The sequence below is a fragment of the Urocampus carinirostris genome, chromosome 8 (genome assembly GCF_059441175.1).
Source record: "Urocampus carinirostris isolate Australia breed hairy pipefish chromosome 8, RoL_Ucar_1.0, whole genome shotgun sequence".
Taxonomy (NCBI): domain Eukaryota; kingdom Metazoa; phylum Chordata; class Actinopteri; order Syngnathiformes; family Syngnathidae; genus Urocampus; species Urocampus carinirostris.
The window spans coordinates 44,566,406-44,574,370 of NC_142356.1; the positions used below are offsets into that span (position 1 = coordinate 44,566,406).

General features: G+C 46.2%; 1 protein-coding gene across 6 annotated transcripts in view; it reads left to right on the top strand.

Moving 5' to 3' along the window:
- Positions 1-2,507: 2,507 nt before the first annotated feature.
- Positions 2,508-7,965, top strand: part of cabp4 (calcium binding protein 4) — a 115,600-nt gene continuing 110,142 nt past the window's right edge. For 5 of the 6 annotated variants that reach the window (XM_088342869.1, XM_088342865.1, XM_088342870.1 and 2 more), the window contains exon 1: positions 2,508-2,655. The gene's annotated coding sequence lies outside the window, so the exon portion shown is untranslated. The remainder of the gene's footprint in view (positions 2,656-7,965) is intronic. The other variant, XM_088342866.1, reaches the window with a different exon arrangement.

Consider the following 7,965-nt stretch of genomic DNA (forward strand, 5'->3'; position numbering starts at 1 on the left):
TTCTGCTTTTGCTCCTCTGTCCTGTCCATCGACCTGTTTTGCCCTGTTTCCTGCCTGATACCTGTTGCCGACCTCTTTTCTGGACCCGTTACTTTCGGCCTGTTTTCTCGCTTAAACGACTACCCTCGCTCTGCACGGAAGAGCCACTGCTCTCTTTCTGAATAAAAACTGAGTAAAACAAATGCTATTGGGTCCTGTCTCCGTTCCTGGCTTGTGACTCATTTATATATATATATATATATATATATATATATATATATATATATATATTGATTATTGATTATTGCTCCAGCGAAGGTCGGGGGGTCCCGTCCCTGTGCGTTGAGCCGACCAGATGAAGGTTTTTCCAATGCTGGCGGTCTTGTGCCAGCTGTTCTGCATCCTCTACAGCAACTCCGTGTTGTTGGAGGTCGCCCGCAACGACATCGAGCCATCGAGTGCGGGGTTTCCCTCATGGTCGTCTCCAGCCTGCGGCCTTTGGGTCAAACTGGAGAATGGCTCGTGTCGGATGGTCTGGTGGTAGACGAAGGACATGGCCAAACCAGCGGGTGCGGCGTTGTGCGACCAAGGAAGATGCTCGGGGCTGGCACATGCGGGCTCTGAGCTCTTTATTGGAGACTTTTCTGAGACAGTCCAGTATATATATATATATATATTTATTTATTATTTTTTATTTTTTTTACCCGTTCTTTTCACCTAAAATTAATATATTGATATATTATATATACATATATATATATATATATATATATATATATATATATATATATATATATATATATATATATATATATAAGTACTTTTGTAAGTAATGTGCCAACACTAAATATCCTCGATCGCATATTGCTGTGAGCGGGGACCAGCAAACTGCACTTTTGTTGGCCCTCTTTTTTTAACCGTCACTGTGTTTCCGTCTATAATTAATCGAGGCGATGCATTCCTTCCAATCCCAAATCGCTGGGGACTGGTATAAGGCACTTTTGTCAAGAGCCGTGCCCTTCTGATCTGCAGAGGGCTTTTTTGGGGATGAGGCTGCTGCTGATTACATATTGCCTCCAGCAGGAGCAGGCACGGCACATTTTCACAGGCCTTATAACACTTTTTGTTTTTCAATCCACCACAAAGTGAAATTGTGTGGCTGAAATTCATTATCCTTACAAATAGTGGCAAGCAGTAACGAGCAAAGAGCACTTTTCTTGGACCTGGCAGCTCTTCTTTTGCAGTTACTATATTTTTCCAAATTAATGGATTGCACTCATGAGGCAGGAATCCATTATCCCCAATCCCATATTGCTGTGACTGGCATTGGAAGAAGGCACCCTTGTGCAAATTTGTGTCATGTGCAGCTCATCTTTTAACCCGTTCTTTTCACCTAAAATTAACAGCACCTGTGTGTCCCCAATCCATTTTCTTTAATCTGATATTGCTCCGAATGGGACTGCCAGAAGACACTTGCCGTTCTGGCTATACTAAACTAAAATACATGGATGTAGCCGGGATCCGTTATCCCCAGTTGATTTTTGTCGAGAGCAGTGGCTGGCAGAGAATACTTTTTTTTTGTTTGAGCTGCTGAAGCATACCATCATGGCCCGCCAAAATTAACTCTGTTTTGGTCGCAATACATTATCTCCAGTCAACTATTAAATAGAGTAGATTTGTGTCATGGGGCAGCACGGCGGGGCAATGGTTAGCGCGTGTGTGGCACAGTTCTGAGGTTATGAGATCGAACCTCCTGTGTGGAGTTTGCATGTTCTCCCCGTGCTTGCGTGGGTTTCATCCGGGCACTCCGATTTCCTCCCAAGTCAAGTCAAGTCAAGTCAAATTTATTTATATAGCCCTTAATCACAAAAATGTCTCAAAAGACTGCACAGGATTACAGTTACAAAATTACACAATTACCTGATCTTAAACCAGCATTCCAAAAACATGCATGTCAGGTCCAAATTGTCCCTAGGTGTGAATGAGCGAGAGAATTGTCTGTCGCTGTGTGCCCTGTGACTGGCTGGCAACCAGTTCAGGGTGTCCCCTGCGCACTACCCGAGGATGGCTGGGATGGGCTCCAGCACCCCAGCAACCCTACGCGACCCTACTGAAGATAAGCGGTGCAGATAATGGATGGATGGATGTATGGATTTGTGTCATTTGTGGTGACTCTTTGTTATTGTTCTTTCTACCTAAAATGAACAGCACCTGTGTGGCCGCGAGCCATTAATACCTGTCCAAAATTCTCAGAGTGGAAGAAAAGGAAAACAAATGGTTAAAAGGTTTGGGACTACTTCAAGGAGATCCACTTATCACTGGCGGTTCTGGTCTCCATTAACCACGATAAACAAGTGATTACCTAATGAGGGATTAGTACATACTGCGTAGCAATGAGGACAAGTAAACTCATCAATCATGTTACACTAAAGTATATGTATATGGTTCTTGCTTGGCAGCATTTCACGGTTATGGAAGCCAGACTGAAAATAAATCCGAGGGGCTCTCAAAACACACAGTGGCTATATCGCTGTCAAGCATCCACATCTCTAATCCAGGTAATCACCTTTAAATTATATAATCCAAGGGTTAGGTCTGGTGTCGCATAACAAGCTGTTGATCAATTCAGAAAAACAAAAAGGAATCCAAAACTCTCTTCGGCGCCTGCTTAAAAAGGTAAGCAAACAAAATTTCTGTGCTGCAAATGAATTATGGCTAAATGTCATCTTGTTTTGCATTGCCCAATATTCAAACGAAGCAGAAATTGTTTTTGTTTCATTTGTCAGCATGTTTTTTCTCAACACCTTAATAACACAGACAGACATCTCCTCTCGGCTTAATGGAATGATTATTTTTGGCAGCCCAGGCCAACATGCCTTCAAAAGGGTTACGTTTTCTCCAGTTTTACTACCACGTGTTACAAAATTATCTTTACAAGAAAAATCAGGGGCAAAATTTTTAAAAACAATTTTTGAAAGAGCCTCAATATATAAATATTTAGACGAAATCACCAGTCCAGCTCTCCAGACAAAAAGCTAATTCCTCAGCATATTTTATATCACTGTGTGTCATTTGATGATTTGATCGAATCTTTTAAAAAAATAATTTGTGTCCCATATCAATATGAATATACCACTTATAATTTGTCTTGATGCTCATTTTGACTGTCATTGTCCTAAAAAAGCGGTTCTTTTGTAAAAATGTCTCAAAATACTGCTTATAGACTGCACTGACCCTTGCTCTTTGTGCAGAGATCCACCCTCCTCAACCGCTCACCCAATCAAATTAGTCTACTGGGGTTTTTAGGTATTTGTGTTAATGAAAAGAGCCATATATGGCTCCTAGCCAAGGTTCCCAACATTTGCCTTTAATTGTAAAGTGTTCTTTCCCCCTTTATAATGTCACTGCTCTTATAAGGGCCAAGCTGAAGGCTTCTGGTTTAATGTCTTAAATTAACTGTCTTTAGGGCTAGGACCTTAGCTTGGCCTTTTGGCTGAGAGTAAGTGTCCCGGCTCCTAGGCTTTGTAGCGTATTATGAACTGACCGATAACGGATAATGGATAATAAATAACGAAGATAGAACAATAACCCTTAAAACCCCCAAACCCCCACTAGGTATGCACCAATATGAAAATTTTGGTCACGAACCGAAAATGTGAATGCAATGCTTAAAACCAAAAATGAAGCACCGAAAAATATTATTACAAATAACTAAAATACCTCATTTATCGAGGTTAATGTAGACCAGCGGTCGGGAACTTTTTAGACTCAAAGAGCCATAAAACCCAAAATATTTAGATTTTTTGTTTTGTTTTGAGATAGAATGTTAATGTCGAGGGTCACCAAATGTTGGTTTGTATAATCGATGTCTTGCCGCCTGTCCAACTTCTGGGTTTTGGCCAAGTATTTGAACGAAGAAAACATAGCAGAAGAGGGCAGTTTAGTTGATCACTTTTATTACATAGTTACAAAATTAAATAAAACACACCACGGACTAATTGATCAGAAAAATGTCTCCCTCACGAAAGTGTCACGGTCGCCATGGCTACCAGTCTGCCGCGCCCCCGAACTCAGCTGCTGCAGATCAGCTGATTGCTGGTCTGCTATTTAAGGCTGGATTTTGGGTTTGGCGGGCGCTGGCTCATTACACAATCCCAGGTCTGTTATGCCTTGTCCTGTTTTAGGTTTAAACATTTTCCGTCTGTTATGCCTTGTCCTGTTGAGTTCGTGCCGGAGGAACTCTGTATTGTTCTGTTTTGGTCCCGGAGTATTGGGCGACTTTTATTTTGTTAAATAAAACTTATGATCGTCAACGCATATGAGTTCTCCCTTCCTGCCTCCTGCCTCCGTTCTGGTCCGGTCACCCCTTCCACTCCACCACGCCACGTGACAGAATGAGCCAGCCACGACAAGAACTCAGCGAACGATCCCAGAGCGATTTGGGGAGACCTGGAGAACGCAGCTTGGCAAGTGCCCACTGAGTCCGACTTCGACTCCCTGCCCGTTCGAACCACGGCCCCGCCCGTCGTGGCCATTGCTGTGCCTCGAATGGGGTCCCGGAAGGAATTGACGCCTGCCTGTCCGACTCCGCTGCCTGCCAGTCCGACTCCGCTGCCTGCCAGTCCGACTCCGCTGCCTGCCAGTCCGACTCCGCTGCCTGCCAGTCCGACTCCGCTGCTCCTGTTTTGCCGGTTCTGATTTTGACTCTCTCCTGTTTTGCCGGTTCTGATTTTGACTCTCTCCTGTTTTGCCGGTCCTGATTTTGATTCTCGCCTGTTTTTGCCGATTTTGACTGTCCTCTGTGTTTGCCGGTTCTGATTCCCTGTCTGTCCTCTGTGTTTGCCGGTTCTGATTCCCTGTCTGTCCTCTGTGTTTGCCGGTTCTGATTCCCTGTCTGTCCTCTGTGTTTGCCGGGTCTGATTCCCTGTCTGTCCTCTGTGTTTGCCGGTTCTGATTCCCTGTCTGTCCTCTGTGTTTGCCGGTTCTGATTCCCTGTCTGTCCTCTGTGTTTGCCGGTTCTGATTCCCTGTCTGTCCTCTGTGTTTGCCGGTTCTGATTCCCTGTCTGTCCTCTGTGTTTGCCGGTTCTGATTCCCTGTCTGTCCTCGTGTTTGCCGGTTCTGATTCCCTGTCTGTCCTCGTGTTCGCCGGTTCTGATTCTCTGTCTGTCCTCGTGTTTGCCGGTCCAGTTTGCCTGCCGGCCCCCCCAAACCCTGCCGAGCGTCGAACCATTCCGGGGCGTGAGGTAGTATTTTTTTTTTTTCCTTTTTTGGGGACCTCAGGAGCTGTCCCTTAAAGGGGGGGCTCTGTCACGGTCGCCATGGCTACCAGTCTGCCGCGCCCCCGAACTCAGCTGCAGCAGATCAGCTGATTGCTGGTCTGCTATTTAAGGCTGGATTGTCTGTCCTCGTGTTCGCCGGTTCTGATTCCCTGTCTGTCCTCGTGTTCGCCGGTTCTGATTCTCTGTCTGTCCTCGTGTTTGCCGGTCCAGTTTGCCTGCCGGCCCCCCCAAACCCTGCCGAGCGTCGAACCATCCCGGGGCGTGAGGTAGTATTTTATTTTTTTTCCTTTTTTGGGGACCTCAGGAGCTGTCCCTTAAAGGGGGGGCTCTGTCACGGTCGCCATGGCTACCAGTCTGCCGCGCCCCCGAACTCAGCTGCAGCAGATCAGCTGATTGCTGGTCTGCTATTTAAGGCTGGATTTTGGGTTTGGCGGGCGCTGGCTCATTACACAATCCCAGGTCTGTTATGCCTTGTCCTGTTTTAGGTTTAAACATTTTCCGTCTGTTATGCCTTGTCCTGTTGAGTTCGTGCCGGAGGAACTCTGTATTGTTCTGTTTTGGTCCCGGAGTATTGGGCGACTTTTATTTTGTTAAATAAAACTTATGATCGTCAACGCATATGAGTTCTCCCTTCCTGCCTCCTGCCTCCGTTCTGGTCCGGTCACCCCTTCCACTCCACCACGCCACGTGACAGAAAGGCGTTAACGAAATGTATCTTAGGAAAAAAGCCTGGATTTGACAAAATGGAAAATGGAACTTACTAGCATGGAATTTTCCTGACAAAATTAAGAAGTCACATGTTCACATGATATGCTACCTTAGGGGCCGGTCACACAGACATTTGCGGCTGAATCACGGCCAGAAATTTCTGCCTGTGAGGCGGACGCTATTGGACGCTTTGAGATCGCCACACAGACGAGATACAGCGGTGCTTAACACGCAGTCGGAAATTCGCGCGCGGGTGGCAGCGCGAAAAAGTTTTGCGCTGCTCAATTCTTCAGAGCGCGGGTACACAGCCTTTCATGAGCGTATCGAGTCTGAACCACGGCTAGAAATTTCTGGCCGTGAAGCAGACACTGTTGGGCGCTGTTGGACGTTTTGAGACCGCCATATAGACGAGATACAGCAGTGCTTTACTCGCGGTCGGAAATTCACACGCGGTTGGCCGCGCGAAAAAGTTTTGAGCTGCTCAAAAGTTTGAGCACGTGTTAAACCGCGTGCCACACACGTGGTCAACACGAGGTAATGACGCGGAAATGACGAGGAACGACGTGCTCTGGCCGCGGCCAGGGCGTGGTTACACATGGGTAGGACGGGAAATTTCAGCGGGTAATCGTGGGTGGAGCATGGTAATAGCATGTTCTGCGCCTGTATCGCTGTGTTATTACGTGAAATTAGCGTGTTACGCGTGTGACAGTCAAACGCCTTTCTCCGCGTATATACAGCGCGATTTGCCGAGCACACGTCAGTTGTGCTCGAGACGTCAAGGAGGTGAACATGGATCCCTGTCAGCGTAGTGACCTCGTCTTAATCCATTTTTATTTCTTGACATTTCTTTTCAAGATAATAAAATAAAAATGATGCCATAGCTTGAAATCTTGATCTTCACGGGACTGTGTCTTGAGTGGTTATGATTTCTACAGCCCGGTGTTATCCGAGAAATGCATCCCTGCCGAGATTTGCATCCCCTCGCTACTACAACCACTTTTACCTCATTTTATCTCACTTTTAGGGAATGTAATGGCGAACATATAACCAGAACCACTTCGTCTTGCATTTGTTGGGAATGTAATACAACTTAAACCGTTCCGTCTTTGTTTTTGTTTTGAACGTAATCGAACGGTAAATCCTCCCCACCTCGCGTGAACGCGCATTCTGCTGCGCTTCCAACAAAAGCGATCGTATTCTATATAAAACGCTTATTAAAACAATAAAGCGAGCTAATTATAACAATTGGGAGATCCTAGTCTATATAACGCGTTTATTTAAACAATAAAGTGCGATCGTATTCTACAAAATGCGTTTGTTAACGCGGATGAAAAAGTCAAAAGCAATCGCAGCAGAATGTGCGTTCACGCGAGGGGGTGGGGGGTGGGGGTGTTGCATAGGAGTCGGATTTGGGCACAACACCGGCTCGGGAGCTTTTATACCCGTGGTCCACACGAGAAAATGACGCAGAAATGACGCGATGAGGAAGCGGAACAGTCGCCGGCTTCTGTTTTGCGGGCATACCACCAATGAACAGCGGGTTGGCCAATTTTGCGCATTTTCCATCGCGGGCAACCACGGGCAAAAAAAAAAACGCAAAATTTTAGCCGTGATTCAGCCGCAAACGGCTGTGTGACCGGCCCCTTACTTTGGTGGAGGAGTTTGTGTATCCCAATGATCCTTGGAGCTATGTTGTGTGGGGGCTTCAAGCGTCTGGTAGGGTCACCCATGACAAACAGGGTCATGGAGAGAGGCCAGGCAAGCTGCATATCACAGACTCTTATGACGACAAAAAACTTTGGTCCACGATTTAACTCGCCCAGACGCGAGTTACCGACCCAGCAGACCCAAGCGTGTTTTGAGGGTCTCTTAGGAACGGCCAGCATAATCCCCTATCAGAAAGAGTTTCAATCACACCTCCTCTGTCTCGAAGGAGGCAGTGGACATTGAGTCAGAGTGAACCATGATCGAAACTGGTTCCTGCCAAGGCGGCAGCCC